This window comes from Sinocyclocheilus anshuiensis, unplaced genomic scaffold (assembly GCF_001515605.1).
Source record: "Sinocyclocheilus anshuiensis isolate Anshui unplaced genomic scaffold, SAMN03320099.WGS_v1.1 scaffold964, whole genome shotgun sequence".
NCBI lineage: Eukaryota > Metazoa > Chordata > Actinopteri > Cypriniformes > Cyprinidae > Sinocyclocheilus > Sinocyclocheilus anshuiensis.
The window spans coordinates 449,641-468,840 of NW_015552666.1; the positions used below are offsets into that span (position 1 = coordinate 449,641).

Below are 19,200 nucleotides of genomic sequence, written 5' to 3' on the forward strand. Positions count from 1 at the left end.
GGAAGGCCAAACAAAGTAGTTTCGCTTTCACAACGAAACACACAGCGTCACACACGGCGGGCTAGAGTGAGGAACGGGCGGCGGGCGGGCTTGAGTGAGCGGAGGCCAGAGCCCTAGAGTGAACGGCGGCCGGTGGCCTAGAGTGAGCGGAGGCCGGCTTGAGTAAGCGGAGGCGGGCGGGCTTGAGAACGGCGCAGCCGACAGATTCGACGAAGGAGCGGCCGGCGGGCTTGCGGCAACCACATGTGACGACCCCGGGCTTGACTCCGCTTCACTTCTTTCTTTGCGTGAACATTTGGGCGGTGTTACGCAAATCTTCCCACACAGTGATGCAGACATGTGGGGGCGTGTTTAAACTTAACTTTTATAAAGAATATCTCTTTTGGTTTGAGACTTTAGTCTTTGCAACTTTATGGATCTTATGCATGAACAGCTTGTAATACTCCAAAGAGAAAGGAAAATTTTAAATTGCATCATATGACCCCTTTAAAAATTAGCCTTAGCAATACAAAGGAGTCACTGTATCCCAAAAATGACTCTACTATGATTGTTAGTATACAAATAAAATAAATTAAGAATGTTTCAAAGTGTGTTATAAGGTAGTTAATTTTCTAAAAATGCACAAAGCTGAAGAAACACCCAATTATTATTTACATATGTAAACGCACCTCTCCCAGGTGAGAGTCCCCTAGCGGTCCTCTAGTTTCTGGATTGACTATGATCACCCTCACACCAGGAAGAATCTAAAAGAGGGAGAAAGAACACTAACAATATTTTCTATTTCTTTTATGCTTGATCCATCAGTGGAAATGTGCTTACTGTTCCAGACTCCATGAGAGGAAGAGACTGAGGTGCTCCTCGCTCTACTAACCTCACCCTACAACACAGACACACCATCATCAGTGTTGTACAAAGAGAAATAGTGTTTATGACATGATATAATCACTTAGGGCCGGGAGGTCTAAAGCTTTTTTCATATTTGACAAAACCCAGTCTCATAATGGATAGAATTCTATTTAAAAATTATTAATCTATTAAAAAAACTATTTAAAACAGTGAAATCTCAGTGATTTCTGCACTATTAATGGCACCAAAAGCAATTCCAATTGGCCAAAAAGTAAAATTTCACACATTTAAACACACAAAACACACCTTTTAATATTTAAACACTGTATGTTTTGTGTGTGTGTTTATCTGTGTTTGTCTTTATCTTACCGGTCATGTCGGAGGGACTTCATGTCCACATACACAGTTGAGGGGTCTGGTCCAGTGGTACCCTGTGAAAAACACAGAGATCAGCTGCACATCAAATAACCAACATCACATATCCAAAACCTCCCAACAATGCATTTATTTGTAACATAGAGATGATAGATCAGTGAGAAGAATATATATTGTTGCCTACAGTAGGTGTAAAGGAAAATCAATTTGCAGAGTTTGAACTTCAGATAATTTACCTGAAGGCAGATGGCCAGGTTTACTCTCGACCCAAAAGCGGTGCTGACAGCCCGCATGGAGAGTCCAATGTCTTTGAACAGTTTGGAGAAGGAGTGTGTAAGAGCCAAGCGTGGACGCTCCTCAGCAACCACCACACAGCTCCTCACACATGACAGGTTCACACCACGTGCCTGAAGTCAGATGGACACAAAGAACATTAGAAGAACATGTGAAGATCAAAAAAAGATTGTATGGACAAAAACAATTCTCCAAAGTATCTTTTGTGTTTTGCAGTAAAAAGAAAGTCATATAGGTTTGGAATGACATGAGGGTGAAAATGATGATGGCAGAAGTGTCATTTTTGGGTGAACTATGCCTTTAATGGTGGGTAAATATGCATGTGAGCATACCTTCAGTATGTCTGTCTGTCCGCCTAGGCCCTTGGTGCAGAGCTCCATGACAGAATAGGAGCAGAAGGTGTCTCTGATGCGGTACTGACTGAGCGTGCCCAGCCACAGGGTCAGTGAGATCTCCAGTTCCATAGGAGGGATCAAGATGGACTGATGACCTGAGTATACACTGTAAAACACAGGCACATTTCAGGTTTATAATACCTTCAAAATACATTCATATCCATTCTGAAGAGAACAAGCCATTGCATGAGATGACACAATGCTGTGAGTCATTTTATGTTAGTATGAGTCATTTGTATGTGACTGTTTGTGTGTATCCATCTGTTACCTCGCAAGGCACCAGAGCACAAAACCAAGTCCACAGTAGGGGTCGAGGCAGATGGCGATCTGGCGAGAGGAGTACAGCTCACACTGTAGCTTTATAGAGCGACAGAGAACGCTCACCGCCGCATGAGAGACCTGATAGGCAGCCAGTCAGAGAGGGGTGTCTCAAATGTACTGTACAACTAAGATTTGTTTTAAGGCAGAGGGAGATATTTGCTACAGTAGGGTCCAAAATGTCTAAGACAACATTGAAAATCAGTAAATCTAATTTAAATGAAAATGTTTTGCGATTTTAAATGAGAAAAGCTTTTTCACTAGTGGTCTCAGATTTTTGGACACCACTGTGTATTAACAAATTCCCATCCAGGTAAAACATCTCTGATTGGTCAGTTATTCAATGACCCTGGTGTTAAAGGTTCACCAAAACTGCCTAAGATAACTAAGAAAAATCTATTGAGATGATGTGAAAAATCTCTCACCTTCACTCCTGTCAGCATGCCTGTGGTTGAGACACTGAAGTCCATATAGGCAATCATCTCAGCATTGGGCGGTTTGTAGATTGTGGGAGGTCGTTTGCGAGGCAAGTCATCTGGGGAAAACCATGGATATGTTACTTATGGATATATTTCTAAGCTTGCCACCTAAGTAAAGTCTGAAGAATTTAAAAATGTTTTTTTGTTCCTTTTCCTACTGTTTCTGTTCCTGAAGTCTCTTGCAGTGCACTGTACACTTGTGTAATGTAATATAATTTAATTTAATTTAATTTAAAATGCATTCCTTTTATTAAAATTACTGATGTAGAGCAGGACATTTTCCTTGCTTGCTATGCATGTTACTGGACAGTTTATGTTAGTTAGCATTGTTATTTTATGTAACATGGAAACTTGTTAGTGCTTAAAGTGACTGTATTGTGGTGATGAGTCTGCTATTAGTCAAGCTGTTACACAAAACTAAAAGTTGTTTCAATGAAAGAGCAACCCCTGATCCAATGTATGTGCTAAATTATCATATCATATCATATGACTTGAACCTATTATTATACATGTAAAGTACAGAATGTTCTACAAAGTAGCTGTATTGAAAATTGACTGGTATGTGTTACCTGTGTCTATTATGATGGGCCATGTTTTTATGTTGACTGTAGTTGCTGCTTCTTTAGATCTGAGGATCTTCGTTAAAACCTGAGTAGTGAGAATGCAAGCAGCCTTGCTGACCTGAGGAAACCAGGAGAGAGATGCAAGAAAAGTGAACCATGTGTTCGGCTGCTGAAAGCCCTCTCTAGTTAAAAGAAAACACAACCAAACAAAGGTGTTAAGAGATGCAAACACAGAGACTTACATCGATGATCATGCGGACAGTGGGCAGAGTGGCAGAGAGGTTCTGTGGGTGTGGAGGCCTCACGGTGACAGGAATGCAACCAGCATACAAACAGCCATAAAATGCTGCGATCAGATCTATACCTGCATACGCAGAGAATTCATATGCAGCGCGTGATCAACTGAAAACCCCTTGCATATTGTACTTTATTTTTAAATCATTATATAATGCATTATTAATGTATCATTATTACATTATAATTATAATTTCATTATTTTTATTCACATTCTTTTTTTATGATCATTTTCTATCTTTACTTCTGGATTTACACATATATATATATATATATATATATATATACTATTACATAATTTATTCATATTTTGAATGACCCTTTTTATATTTTCAGTTTTCATTAAAATTTTTATTTTAAGTTTTAGTAATTTTGTTTGTAATATTTATTGCTTTTAGTTTTTTTCTTTTCTATTTAGCTTTAATGTATATTTATTTGTTTTAATTTCAGTTTGTTATCAAAGCAACATTTTTTGCTGCTTTGCCTTTAAGGCACAAAACATCATCTTCACATGTGAAAGGAGAAAGAGCACTTTTCTGCAATAACCCTTGACTTTTACTCCAGTATAGTTTTTTAACTGTCCCAATCTTTCAAAAACAACCAAAACAGGACAAAGTATGTGTGATTTACCTGGTGGATACAAAAGCACCACATTCTCTCCGATGTTAATACCACTTCTCTCCATGAGAGCAGCGGCAATCTTCTCTGCTCTTTTATGAAGCTGAACACATGTAGCTGTACATACTGCCACTCCCTAGACAGAGAGAGAAAGCATATTATAGGCCAGCAAATCAGAAATTCTAAGTGAGGATTTTATCAAGGTTTTTGTTGTTGTCGTTTTAACCTTTGCATTCAAAAGTACATAAAGCATATGGTCAGGATCGGTTTGTGCTCTCCACTGTAAAGCCTCTGTAAGGAAATTATGCTAAGAAAGACAAGACAGACAGTTCATCATCAAAAACATCAAATATATAACATCAGTAAAACATTAAATAATGGTGTCATGCCAAAAAGGCATGTGATTGTGCCATAATGATCACAGTGCCTACCATCATTGTAGGCCACATGCACAGCTGCATCCACACGAAAGCATTAAAAAACCACGCAATGCATTTAAAAAAAAAACTTCTTCAAAATACACTGAATGCATTATTTACTTGCTGTTATACGGGCTTACAATACAATGCAAGTCTGAGTTTACCTTCCTGACCAGGTCTTGGTCCTCTATGAGTCCCAGATCTCTGCCTGCAGCCTGTGCAATTCTTTTCCCAGCAACCAAATTACCCACCATGATGGAGGCAGGGCCGACACCAACTATAAAAAGCAATAAAAACAGGACAGAAGACTTTGAGAAAAACATCACATGCATGAGATTTTCACCTCCAGATTTTAGGGTTCCCTCGCCTCCAAGATCTCCATTTAACCCCTGTATTAGTGCTGGGCGGTATACCGGTTCATACCAAATACCGGTGTTTATTTTTGTTATGATATGAATTTTGAGTTGATTTTATCAGACGATGCCGCGATTATAAATGAGAGTGACTCCTGGTTAACATGTATTAAAAGGGGTCGTGTTTAGTCACTATTTAGTGTGGTATTTTTTGACAATATTCACTCATCATGACAGTAAAATAGGGCATTCTAAGTCAATATACTGCAGTATTTCCTCTCGCAATCAGTAGAAAATATGGTTAACACCCGGTCATGCATGAAAAAAAACAATACCGTCATGTACCGTGAAACCGGTATAATTTTGAAAAATACCGTGATATAAATTTTTGGTCATACCGCCCAGCACTACCCTGTATACACACCTGGTTGTTTCTGACGTGGCTTGGGCATGTTGGTGACGCAGGTGTGGGGGCACATGAGGATGTTGCAGGGGTGCAGCGCCCCCTCCAGGAAGAGTTGCTTGGTGTCTGAAATGTGAATGCCCCCTAGGGGAGTTTTGGGCAGGGTGTTTGCAGGAACCAGTGCAAGACAATACAATCCCACCTGATGAATACTGTCAATTGCCTAAAGTTGTGAAACAATACACAAAGCCACCAACACATAAATAAATAAATCATACATAAAAGATTATCAAACATTTGTGTGTTCACCTTAACAATGAAATAACTTTTATGTAAGTAATAAAAAGACACTGTTGTGATTTTATTTTAACCATGGTAGACCACTGACTGCTAACATGCAGAAAAATATCCTGATATTAATCAGAATTTTACCATATTCAACTTAAATGCATTAACCTGACTGGCATAACCAGATAAAGCCTACTAAGACCATTTATTATTTATATACTATCATAGTATTTACTAATATTTTGAATTATGTTTTCATTTTATATTTTTATTTTACATTAGGATTAAATAATTCTGTGTGCTTTTGACATTTTTATTAGTTTTTTCTATTTAGCTTTCATTCATTTCTTATTTCAGCTTTTGTTTTATTAATTTTAGTACTTCAACTTTATTTTATTTCAGTTAGCTGCCACGGCATTTTTTTCCATGTAATATTTTAATTAATTTATTTTTTCAGCTTTATTTCAATTAAAGGAAACGCTTTGTAATCATTTTTGTTTTAGTTAACAATTACAACATAGATTTAGATAATATAAATAGCTTTAAATAATTTATAAGCATTAAATAATCATTAAATAATTAGCAATATTTAATAATAATCACTACAAACGATTTTTCCAGCAAAAGATAAAGTCAATAGCACATTGGCTTTACTGTACCATGTCATTTTATCATATTTTAAAGTATAAAACTATCTATATTACAATTACTGTTATAATTTGTCTGTACCTGAAGAACCCGACTCATCCACTGGAAGCTGTCTTCTTCACTGGCATCAGGCCTCTGCTCTGCTACAATTACTATCCTCTCATCATAGAACACAGTCACTGAGAACACAGCAATCCTACAAAACACACAGACACATTTTTGATTAATATTTACTCTCATTCAAATAAATTGTAAGACTACATGTTCTCTCTCTATTCAAATGGGAACCCTGACCTTCCTCTGTACACAGTTTTGACTGGTTCCACAGCTAGTGCAGTCGCTACCAGATCATCAGCATTGTGACGACGACCACTAACCATTAGCAAGCCCTCATTCTTACCCACCACAAATATCAGACTACCCTATTGAAGAAAGAGAGGGGAAAAAATGGATTTTAATGCATAAAAATGGCACTGTCTCTCTCTTGTTTTCCTTTTTCAGACACTCACCGGTCCAACAAACCCCAGTAATCCTGACCGCACAAATGGGATTTCACCAATTGGGGTGCCACTAGCGTTGACTGGGATAACCTGCGAGATTTGAGTAAAAGCCCCAGCGAGAAAGCCCCAGCATTATTCCATAAAAATATGTTTATGGTGCGTTAATTCAGTAAAAAAAGTTACATGATCATCATTGAGGGTTGATTTTCATACCTCAAAGGTGTTTTTAGTGACTCCAGACAGGCCATAGTACATGGTTCCACCAGCACGAGAGTTCACGACGATCTCTCCAATCTCGTCTGTTTTACAGAGCATGGGCGGTCCATCCGGTTTCACAATGCACATCAATGCTACAATACACATAAACACACATGCTAACTTCATGTATGCACGACAAACATATTTTAAACTTTGATAGCATGGTATTATGAACTGGATTTTTCTCTGAATGAAATGTGTGTGAGAATACCATTGTATTACCATGGTCTATAATCCTACAGTAATACCATGATTATTTTTTTGTGTGCGTAGACATGCAAATCACACACAAAAGATTCAGTGACAAGTTCTAAATAATTATGATTTTTTTTTAAATGTTTTTGAAAGACGTCTCTTATGCTCACCAAGGCATTTATTTGTTCAAAAATACAGTAAAAGCAGTAATATTGTGAAATATTATTACAATTTAAAATACCTTGATCCTTCAGAAATCATTCTAATATGCTGTTTTATTGCTCAATTATTTTCAATTATTATTGGTGGTCAAATATTAATAATGGCTCTTATTATCTTTTTGCTGCTTAATATTTTTGTGAAAAAAAAATATTATACATACAATGCATTCTTTGATGAAAAGAAAGTTGAAAATAATTATACATAAATATCTAAATAATAAATATCTCTCACTTTTGATCAATTTAATGTGTCCTTGCTAAATAAAGTATTTCTTTATCTTATATAGACCAAACTTTTGAATGGTAGTGTATCACAGTTTCTACAAAAAATATTAAGCAGCAAAAATTGCTTTCAACATTGATAAGAAGAAGAAGTGTGAGAACCAAATATATTAAAATAGAAAACAGGTCTTTTAAATTGTAATAATAATATGACTGTTTTACTGTATTTTTATCAAAAACCTTGGTGAGCATTAGAGACTTCTTTCAAAAGCACTTAAAAAACTTCTGATCGGTAGTGTGTGTACAATTATCATTAGTAGCACACACACACCTCCGGGCATGACGTGTCCCACATCCTGGACGGTGAGAGCAGAGTTCTTGTCTTCGGTGTTGACCCTGATGACCCCATGGCTCAGCCCAGTCATGGACAGGACGGCTCTTGCTGGAAGAGGAGCACCAGCGACCCCAGGCCTGGAGAAACATCTTATAATCAGGAAACAAAGAACTAGTGCTTTTAAAAAGGGATGCCTACAGGTTGTCAAAAAATGATATACCTCCGTATGGCAACAGTCATGGCCTCAGGTGATGTAGCACATGGGCAAATGACCTCTGGCTTCAAACCATGAGCCTGGAATACGTTTAAAAATGCATCACATGATGAAACTGACCCTAAAAAGAAAGAGGTGGAGATACAGAGAGATGAAAAGAGTCAAATTGTTGAATATGAATATTAAATGAACATCCTCTCCCATGGAGTCTCTGCAGGAGGTCTGGTAGTGTAACTCACAAGGATTGGCTCCGTCAGCAACAATTAGCATGTGCAAGGAGGCCAGACTGGTGTCTCTCTGTTCTCTGTGAGCCATCATCGCCCAATGCAGGTCACGACACTTTACCAGGGCAACCCGTGCTATAGAACCAGACATTTTTCATATCAAAACAAATGTGTGCAGACGACAGAAATACATTTGGTCGAGTGTTTCTTGTACCTTTGTGTATGTGTACTCGCTGTACCCAGGACTGTGGACAGGCCTTCATTACTGCATATGGAACACTGATGGTGTGGATTCGGTTCATAATACTCTGAAATACACACAGATATGAATGCTGGATGAATGCCTTGAAAACTGCCAATATAATGACATACAACTTTAAGTACATCACTGTAATATCTGGTGTGCTGCCTTTATGCTGATTTGATTAAAAAACATTGTCCAATTTCATTATTGTTTTACAGTAATGAGATTTATTCACATTACAGTAATTTAAGTGTTTTTGAGGTGATGTTTAATAGTAAATGCAAAAAATCTCGATCTTATTTTATATAATAATAAAAATAATTTAAAATAATAAAAAATAAAAATAGCCACACAAATGTATGTATGCATATATATATATCCACACACACACACACACACTTTCATCCAATTTTATGCCAATAATATGCAATTCATCCAATTATAATCTCACTAGTTTCAGTCAGACTCTAGTGTTTTTTTTTGTGCTTTTCAAATCACATCTGTTATTACGTCTGCAGTAGGCAGATCAACGTACCTTGCTTCTGAAAAAATCTGTAGTAACAGCATTGATGGCACATACACATTTCTGTCACTCACCGTGAGAACTCCATGCCACAAACCCATGTCCTTCTTAAAGTCCAAAACATTCACCAGTGTTTCACCTGCATGCAGACATATTTTGTTACATCTCCAAATGAGCAGTGCATAAAGCTACATAGCTGTTTTTTTGCTTTAGTGTAAGCTGCAACAAAAGGATGGTGTTTCCATAGCAACAGCATCACTCACCCTCACAGTAGTTACAGGCCTGAGTGAGTGCCTGGCAATGTGTTAACATGGCAACTTTTGAAACCGCAACACCCATCACTGTGCCCTCTTTACTGGCCTTATACTGCATGAGAGAAAGAGAGAGGAGGATATTTACATTCAACAAATATACACACACGGAAACACATAAACATGCACATGATTTTACCTCTATGTATGCCGTGTCTGTGTTGGCTGTTGGTATGTGAGGCTGCCAGTCTTTCGAAGGCTTTGTGAGGTATTTGGAGTCCGTCACCACCCACTTTAACCTGGGCCAGCCTATCAAAAACCCAACTATTTTTAGATCCATCATAAAATTGCCATCACTGACTGACTTTTAAAAAGGAAATGGATCAGTAATTTGTGCGTGTGAAGTCTCTGACCTTTAAACTGCAATATTTCTCCAGTGGGGGTCTTGGGTAAACCCTTCAAACAGATCTCACTAGTCAAAGCCAGACCCACCCCGCAGCTACCTAACAAAAAACCAACCTGGCTGCTCCCAGCATCCTGTAAACACATGGAAATGATTTCAACCACATTATCAATATGAACTGTCAGCATCCCATTTGACTTTGAAAGCTATGTATAAAATATACTATAGATAATTGTGTGGCTACCTTTCGGGATAACGGAACCTCTATGGGCACAGGAATGACTTCAGCCAACAGACAGCCATAAAACGCAACCCAAAACATACCAGGGTCACTGTTAGGATACACCAACGCCACCTGGATCAATAAAAAGACATTGCTTACAAATAATTAAAGTGAAATGGCAGCATTTTTTTAACTAAATGTTGCTTCTAAAAATGCATGCTGCTCATAGCTAGTCTCTCCAGGATTTCACAATTCTGCCATTGCAGAATTTAATCAAAAATAAAGCCAATACCACATTAGTTGCAGCAGCGTGCATTTTTCTCTTATTTCCACAATTTTCCAACAAAAACCAGTAACCTGAGAGAGGGATTGCAACATTAGCAATCACTAATAATACCATTATAAATTGAAAAAGGGCATAAGCAATATTACACAATAGACAATATAATTGTTTATTTGTATAAACTTGAAAAGTATTTACAGGTAATTGTACAATTACTGTCACTGACACTAATTACATGATTAATTAGTAATTATTACATTAATTATTTAATTATTAAATGATCATGATTATTGCTGGGTTTTCATTACAAAACATCTAAAAAATGCTGCAAATTTTTAAGAAAAACCACAGTAAATTCAGTCATTTTCAGCTGCAAGAATCAGAAAAATCTGCTAAAAAGTCCTGGTGGGACTGTATAGCAATGTTAAGTAGAAGAGTGTGTTTACATCAGTGTTGTTATTGTTAACTAAAACTATATAAAAATAAATTAGTTAATTTAAATAAAGCTGAAATAAAATAAAATATGAATATTAGAAATGTATATAAAATATTTATTAATATTATGGTAACTAACAAAAAAAATAAGTTGAAGTTAAAGTATTAAAACTAAACTTAAAAATAAAGCTAAATAGAAATATTAAATAAACTAGGCCTAATTAAAATAATAAAAGCGCATAAAATTACTACAACTACAATTAAAACTGAAAATAGAAAAATAAAAGGTAATTCAATAGATTGATAACTACTATAGTAGCATATAAATAATACTAAAATAACAATGGGTTATGTGCACAAACTTAAAAAAATGTAAACATTTGAATTATATTATTATTAAGTTATATTATTTTTTACCCGGTCTCCTGGTTTGATGATCTGCTCATTTTTGGTTCCCAGCTTGTTGAGGAGAGTGTAGGCCAGCTTTACACTACGACTCCACAGTTTTCCTGTCAATTACACGCCAATCTCTCAGTTGCAAAGCCCATGCACCTCTCTTGCCAATCCAAGCATCTGCTTTCAATCAAGATAAGTGTTTTGCAGGTGACCTTGCTCAGTCTTACCATACGTAAGTGTATAAAGTGGTTTTCCTGTGATATCCAGTGCTGTGAGGGCCGGGCTTTTGCCTTGTGTGGCACCCCATCGAGCTAATGCTGCCTGAAGAGCAGGAGGCCAGTTACTGACCACACCCAACGGCTCCCCCTTCACCGGGATTATCTGCCGGCCTTCTGGCTTCGGGGTGTTAGGATCTGCCTGAGGAACTGTGGAGGAAGAAACACGTTGATCCAGATTATTGCAGCTTGCTTTCAGAGATGTTTTCTGAACTCATTCATTTACCTTCTACGATCTCCTCTTGGTCATCCATGAAGAACTCACTGAGTGGTGGGCGTTTGGGGCGTTTTAGCGTGTTAAGCAGCTGCTGAATCTTCGTGGACACACGACTGGACACAGGAACACCTACACCAGGAACGGGGTCAGGCAGGGTGGGATGAGACAGACGAACAAACACACACTCACGGACACTTTCAACTGACCTGGGAATTCGTAAATCATGACTAGAGCGTATGTATAATATACGTATTACACTCTCCTACAGTGGTATTATCAGTTCTGGTCAAGATACACAATGGCTTATAGATCAAATTAAATATAAAATCAATATACGTAAAATTATATATACACCACCATTCCAAAGTTTGTGGTCAGTAAAATTTTAAGACTTTTATTCAGCAAGGTCGCATTAAAGTAAAGAGTTTTACAGTGATACAAAAAATTATATTTTAAATGAAATTCAAAGAAGCCTGAAAAAAAAATTCCACCAAAAAAAGCTTTAACATTGATAATAATAACAAATGTTTCTTGCATCAAAATATGCACCAAATCAACATATTATAATGATTTCTGAAGGATCATGTGACACTGAAGACTGGAATAATGGCTGCTGAAAATTCATCTTCGATATCACAGGAATAAATTATGTTTTTAAAATATATAAAAATAGAAAACAGTTATTTTAAATTGTAAAAATATTCCACAATATCTCTATTTTGCTGTATCTTTTTATCAAATAAGTGCAGCCTTGGTGAGCATAAGAGACTTCAAATCATTAAAATAAATTTTACCGATCCTAAACTTTTGAACGGTAATGTAGCGATAGTGGTAGTGTATCTGTATCTGAGATATTTTTGTATTCTTCTATATAAAAATACTAAAGGGCTATCGAATTTATGATACATTTATGAGGATTTTTGGAAGAACTGAATTTTTGGAAGAATTTTGGAAATAACGGAAGAATTTTAACTATTCCTTTAAATATCATACTGGTTCACATGTAAAGCAGCTTTGATGTGTTATGAACGATCAGGACTGAGTAAAACCACATGTAAACAGAGATGGAGGGATGAGTGATCTACTATTATTTATTTATTTTCCTAAAGAAGTGCAGGGTTTCACTTGGGTTCACATTCTCTCTGAGTAACACATACAGTGGGTACGGAAAGTATTCAGACCCCCTTAAATTTTTCACTCTTTGTTATATTGCAGCCATTTGCTAAAAAAACACAAACACAAACACACAGTTTTAAAGCCAACCTACAGGACATGTCTATGACCAATCATTACCTCTGCCAACTCTTCTCACTGACAGAGAAAAGCAACATGACACAAGTGGATAAAAGGTGGAAAAGAAAAAAGAAACGGGATGCGATTAATGAAGCAATCAAGCACAGCATTCATAAAGACTAATTGAAATGCCCCTACTGAGATGTTAACACAAAGTTCTGAGAGGCATGAAAAGAAAGTTATGAAAAGGCACTTAAAGATTGACATACAGTACATTACATTTTGAGAGCATGTATGTCTATTGTAGCACATTACAAATAAATGTTTCTTTATTTATCTCTCTCTCTCTATTACTCTCTTTTCCCCTGCACACACACACACACACACACACTCAGTACCGTCTGCTGTCTCCATCATGCTGGACCGGCTCTGGCCTCGACTCATGCCTCGCACCACGGCGTTGGAAGGCAGATCCACACGAGAGCCTCTGGCCTGAGCTTGGGATGGCATATCAGGGGGCCCGACTCCTACTGGATCTGGTACAAAATAACATAATATTACTCACTCATACCCAACCCAGCTAAAAGTTTTAAAGATATCATACCCTAGCTCTTAAAGTATTGACCCAAAATGAGAAATTAATTTCTAATTACTTTGTCCCTCCAAACCTGTAAGGCTTCTTTTCTTATGTGGAAAACAAAGGGCAAACTTAACAGAATAATGTTTGTACCGCTTTTTCCAATTAAATTGTGAACTATTCCTTTAAGCGTCTTGTTAAACTCTGTGCATTCAGTACTGCTTTCAGCATATGCTTCCTTGAATTGCTTAAACTGGTGATAAGCCCAAAAATATTTTAAAGACAACATGAAATCAAACAGCCCCTTTTTACTTTATTATTATACGTCTAGAATACTTCATTTTGATTTATCTAACATTCAAATATTTCTATATAATTTTATCTAAACTGTGTAAGTGACATTGACTTCCAACATATAGTACTCTACTGTTCAAAAGTTTGGGTCAGTAAGATTTTTATTAAAAAGAAATTAACACTTTCCTGTCACGGTACCTGGACAGTGTGTGGCCTTGAGAAGGGGGAGGTAATGTGAGAGTAGGGTTGGCCACCCCACTCACAACTGCTGCTTCTGTCTCTTTTTTCTTATCAAGAATTGCATTTATTTAGACGCAGAACATCAAACAGGAGACTTTTCAGATGCGCTCTCCAACTTCACCTCAGCACCAGGTGCTTTTCAAATGCGGAAAATGTACAGGTGATGAGGGAGCTTCAGTAGAACAACAGTGAACTGCGGTCAGATGAGATTTTGTCAGGCCATATGTCAGTAAAAACGAATTTTCCTGTCCTGTCAGCGGTTATACTGTGCTCTTCAATTGTATGCACTAATGCAGCAGCACGCGCTGTGCATTTCATATTAAAGCGCAAAAGAAACTATGAGCATGCAGTGTTGTAGTTATGTCATCAGTTAAGTCATGAAGTTGCCAAAAAGGCAATTAAAGCTGCCTTAAATCTGTGCATACGTGTATTTATTATATGAGTCACATTTAAGATCGTGTCTCTGAAATGCATCCTGGAGCACCCCAGCACTGTCTACCTCATCTAACACACTCAACTCCTCAGCTTATTATAGAGACACCAAAAGTGAGTCAGAAAAGGTAAAGAGTTGTGAGAAAATATGATGCGTGTCAGATTAGCATCATGTTCAGCAGCAGCAGCAGCCAAAATAACCTAACAATCCTGTAGCTTTAAGAATTTAGTGATCCTGTAGCTTGACTAAATTTAGAATTTAGTGTTTGATAACTTTATCCAATTTCTGTAGATTTCCTACTTGCTGAAGGGCACAGGTGAATATGACGCTTATTATAATGGGTTTATGTGAAAATTGTTTTAGGTTAAACGTTATTTAAATGTTATTTTTAAAGTCTAATTATACTTAGCTCTCAATTATACTGTAATGTTGAATGGTTATAGTCAATGGTTAAATATTAGAAAAAAACAATGATCAGTGATTGTGACAGCTGTGCTGCTCACAAACGCACAAAGACGAAGAAGAAGGTTTATCAAGTCTTTAATCCAACACACTGGTAATCCAACAAGGGTAATCCAACACACAGGGTAGCATAAACACAGACGCTGACATTGACGAGACCGGACAAACTAGAACTGAACACACAGGAACTTAAATACACAGACCAAACAAGGATAATTAACTACACACCTGAACAAAATGACACGATTAACTCAATGATGGGGACGATGCAAGAGGAAAACAAAGTCCAAGCTGAATGACACTGACAGATCGTCCCCCTCCCGGAAAGTGCAACCTCGCATCGTAGAGAGAAGGATGAGGCGATGAGGAGATGGTGAAGGGATGGCAAAGGGTGGGCAGGCACGCCAGCAGAGAAATGCAGGAGGTTCGGGAGGAGGACGGACAACCGGGAGGACGACAAACAAAATCCAGGGAGGTACAGGTGGAGGAGATGACCAGGAAGGAGCCTTGAGCAGGAGAGGGTAGGTGGAGACCCAGGGCACAGCCAGGACTGCACTCCATGGCGGCTGCGCTAGAGGGAGGAGCCAAGGCGAGCTGGAGCGACAGAAGAAGGAGGCGGAACAGGCCATAGCCGAAGGGGTGGAGGGCCAGAGAGCAGCAGACGGCCCGCAACTCTGCAGCGGAGGCGTGGTGAAGTCCAACAAGGAGGAGCAGAGCCATACGAGGCCGGAGTCGGAGCCACAGGCTCCTCAGGTCCAGGAGACGAAGACCCCCTGCAGTCCCAAGATGGAGCCCCACCACTGAGAGGAGGTGACATAGAGGGACTGATGGGGGACGAAGATGACTGGACAGCGGGATTGGCTGAGGACTGAGGGGAATGAAGAAAAGCACAAAATCCAATCAAAAATAAAGTCTCTTAAAGAAATTTGGAGAGGAGGTGGGAGAGGGCGGCATAAAAAGTCTCTTAAAGCAGCTTGGAGAGGAGGTGGGAGAGGGAGGCTGGGCAGGACCAGCGAATCAGACAGATGAACAGAAATATCCAGGCTTAGGGGAAGCAAAGTCTCTAACTCTCCAAACTGAAAATCAGTGTCCAAGTCCAGTCATATTCCACGAGAATTCCCTCCGGCACATGCAGTGTTACCAGCTCACACACCTGGTCAGACGTATCAATCGGCTCAGGCTCCAGGGCGATAGTAAGCGCAGTCGCTTCTTCTCGCGATGGCTCTTCAGTCACGGTGGGCTCAGGCAGATTCTCCATGCAGCGGGGTGGTGACTGGCTGGGCACTGGGTTGGAAGTGGGGCTGGCGTCTTCATCCACGAGGCCGACAGTGAAGGCAGATTCGCAGGAGCTCAGCACCCACTCCACATAAACGGCGAAACTCCCTCGAGGACCCTTCCCAGACAACTGCGCTCATCTGGCGGTGTTCAGTCCGGTGTGCAGGAACGTGTACAGGCAGTCGTCCGGGCAGGTGGTCTGATGGGCGAGACGGAGGAATTCCTCAACATGCTCCTTGAGGGAGCGGTTCCGCTGCTCAAGGCAGAGCAGGTGGATAGCGGCAAAGTGATCCATAATGGGAAAAAATTAACAAAAGAAACACTGAATCAAACCAAAAATAAACAGCCAAATAAACGCTGCTTTGCTTTCACTTTTGTGGGTCCGGTCTTCCGTCACAGCTGTGCTGCTCACAAACGCACGAAGACGAAGAAGAAGGTTTATCAAGCCATTAATCCAACACACTGGTAATCCAACAATGGTAATCCAACACACAGGGTAGCATAAACGCAGACGCTGACGTTGACGAGACCCGACAAACTAGAACTGAACACACAGGAACTTAAATACACAGACCAAACAAGGATAATTAACTACACACACCTGAACAAAATGACACAATTAACGGTGGAACTGTACAAGATGAAAACAATGTCCAAACTGAATGACATTGTGACAGTGATACTCGCCTTCAGTCATAAAAAGATACCACTAAACAAATATTTAAAAAATATATTGTCTTTATGTTGTTTCTACATTAACTTAAAGATTGAATGTGAAATTACTGCAATATAAATGTATATTTAAAAACTTTAATGTTAGGTGTGATAAATCACGATTAATCAAGATTTCAGAAAAAATGTGCGATTAATTAGTTAATTTTTTGAATCGAGTGACAGCAATAATTGTAACATTATTTCACAACATTATGGTTTTTACTTTATTTTTGATTATATAAATGCAGCCTTGATGAACATAAAAAACTTCTTTCAAAAACATTTTACCCAAACTTTTGAATGGTAGTGTCTCTTTCTTCTCACATAATAATAATAATAATAATACATTTTATTTATAATGCGCTTTTCTCACACCCAAAGCGCTACAACAATGTGAAAAAAACAAAAAACAATTAAAATACAAAATACAATGATACAATTGTAAAGTAATTTAATTTCAAATCAATATTTCATGTTATTTAATTTATTTATTGGCTAAGTAGCTGAGTAATTTGTGCCTTTATCGTGAGATAATGTACAGTCCATCGCTCATTATCCCAAAATAAACCTCTTCAGGGCACTACAATATTGATCACCCTGTCAGGGTTTATTTTACCTACTGTACATTATCTCTTACATAACTGTCTCTGGTTTTATTGTGTCTCATCATCATCGTACATTACTGTTTTCATAATCTTTCATCAAAATGGAATAACTTTCTCTGTCTCTGTGGGCTAAGGCTGTGTAGGTAGAGAAAACTAAAATTAACCAATAATATCAGCCTACTGATTATTCTGTTTCAGGTCTGATGCAAATAAACAGTTTTTTGTAAGGGTGCAAATGGCGTTTCATGTTGTCTATACATTCACAGTTGATTATTGGTAGATTTTCTAGGCTAACCTCACAGTCTACAGACTGTCTACAGTTACTGTCTGCATTTCACACACTCAAGGTACGTCATTTGCAGGAAAAGCACACACTCTGAAAAAAAACAGTATGAGATCAAGTGTGTATTAAGGTAACAAGTTCACCCACTTCTCTAAGAACCTTTATTAATCTTTCATCAGTTCCTATGGACAGACCAATCATTCATAGGCTTTAAACACACAGGTGGGGCAGAGGCTTAAAGGTGGGGCATGTGGAGGGGCAGATAATATTCATAACTCACAACAAATTTTACACACAGGGCAAGGTGAAAGACTGCTAACACTTAATTTTACCTCTTCCTATTCTTCTCACTGACAGTCACAAAAAAAAAATGAAAAGAAAACAAACATTTAGAAGAAGAAAACATAAAAGACAAACAATTTAGAAATAATAAAGCAATGAAAACACATGCAAAAATGGCTGGTTAAACAGATAAAATTAAAACATAAAACCAAATGATACAAATTAAAAATCTAAAGTTTATTAACAATGGCATAAATAGTGTGGGGTAATTGTGACTCACCGATGTGTGTCTGAGCGAAGGCCTCTGCCAGGGCAGAGGGCTGGGAGTGGGAGTGGGGTGGGTGGGCAGGTGCGGGTGGAGGTGGGACCTGCTGAGACTGAGGCTGAGGAGCCTGGGTGTGCCGAGACTCCCCATGGGAGAGAGTGGAGGAGGCGGAGGAGGAGGTGGAGGAGCCGTGCAGAGAGCTATTAATCCAGGTGTCTGGAGACTGCTGAGGCCCTGCACTTTCACTTGACACGGCCTCATCATCAGAGGAAGAGGAGGAGTCTAACAGAGAGAGAGAGAGAGAAAGAAGAAAGAACAAGAGAAAATAAATTAAAAGACAAGGAAGAGAATGATAGAATAAGTCTAAGAAAAATAATGGTAAGAACTATTTAGGGATTTTTATAATGTTTTTCCTAAGAATAGTAAATGTGGTTGTCACAATACCAAACTGTCAATACCAGTAAAATTTCTACAAATTTTAACACCACAGCAAAAACAAAAGTTATGCTAAACATATACATTATTTTAAATACATTAATAGATAATAAATATATATTTTTAATAAATATATTTATCTATAATACAATAATACATATGATAATAAGCAATTATTTTAATTTACTTTTTTTACTTTTTAATTTGTTTTAATTGTATTCCTTAATATTTATATGTATTATAAGTCTATATTAATATTAACAAATTAAATTAAAACTAATTACGTTAAATTAAAAAGTATCTTAAATTAAAATAATTTATATGATTACATATGAAAGTAACTTATGTAAAAAAAAAATATTTAAAAGTAGTAAATGACTAAATGTTCAAA

At 37.9% G+C, this 19,200-nt stretch overlaps 1 pseudogene; it reads right to left on the minus strand.

The window, feature by feature from the left end:
* The window catches only part of LOC107667386 (disco-interacting protein 2 homolog B-A-like), a 36,823-nt pseudogene that overhangs the window by 3,016 nt on the left and 14,607 nt on the right, over positions 1-19,200 (minus strand).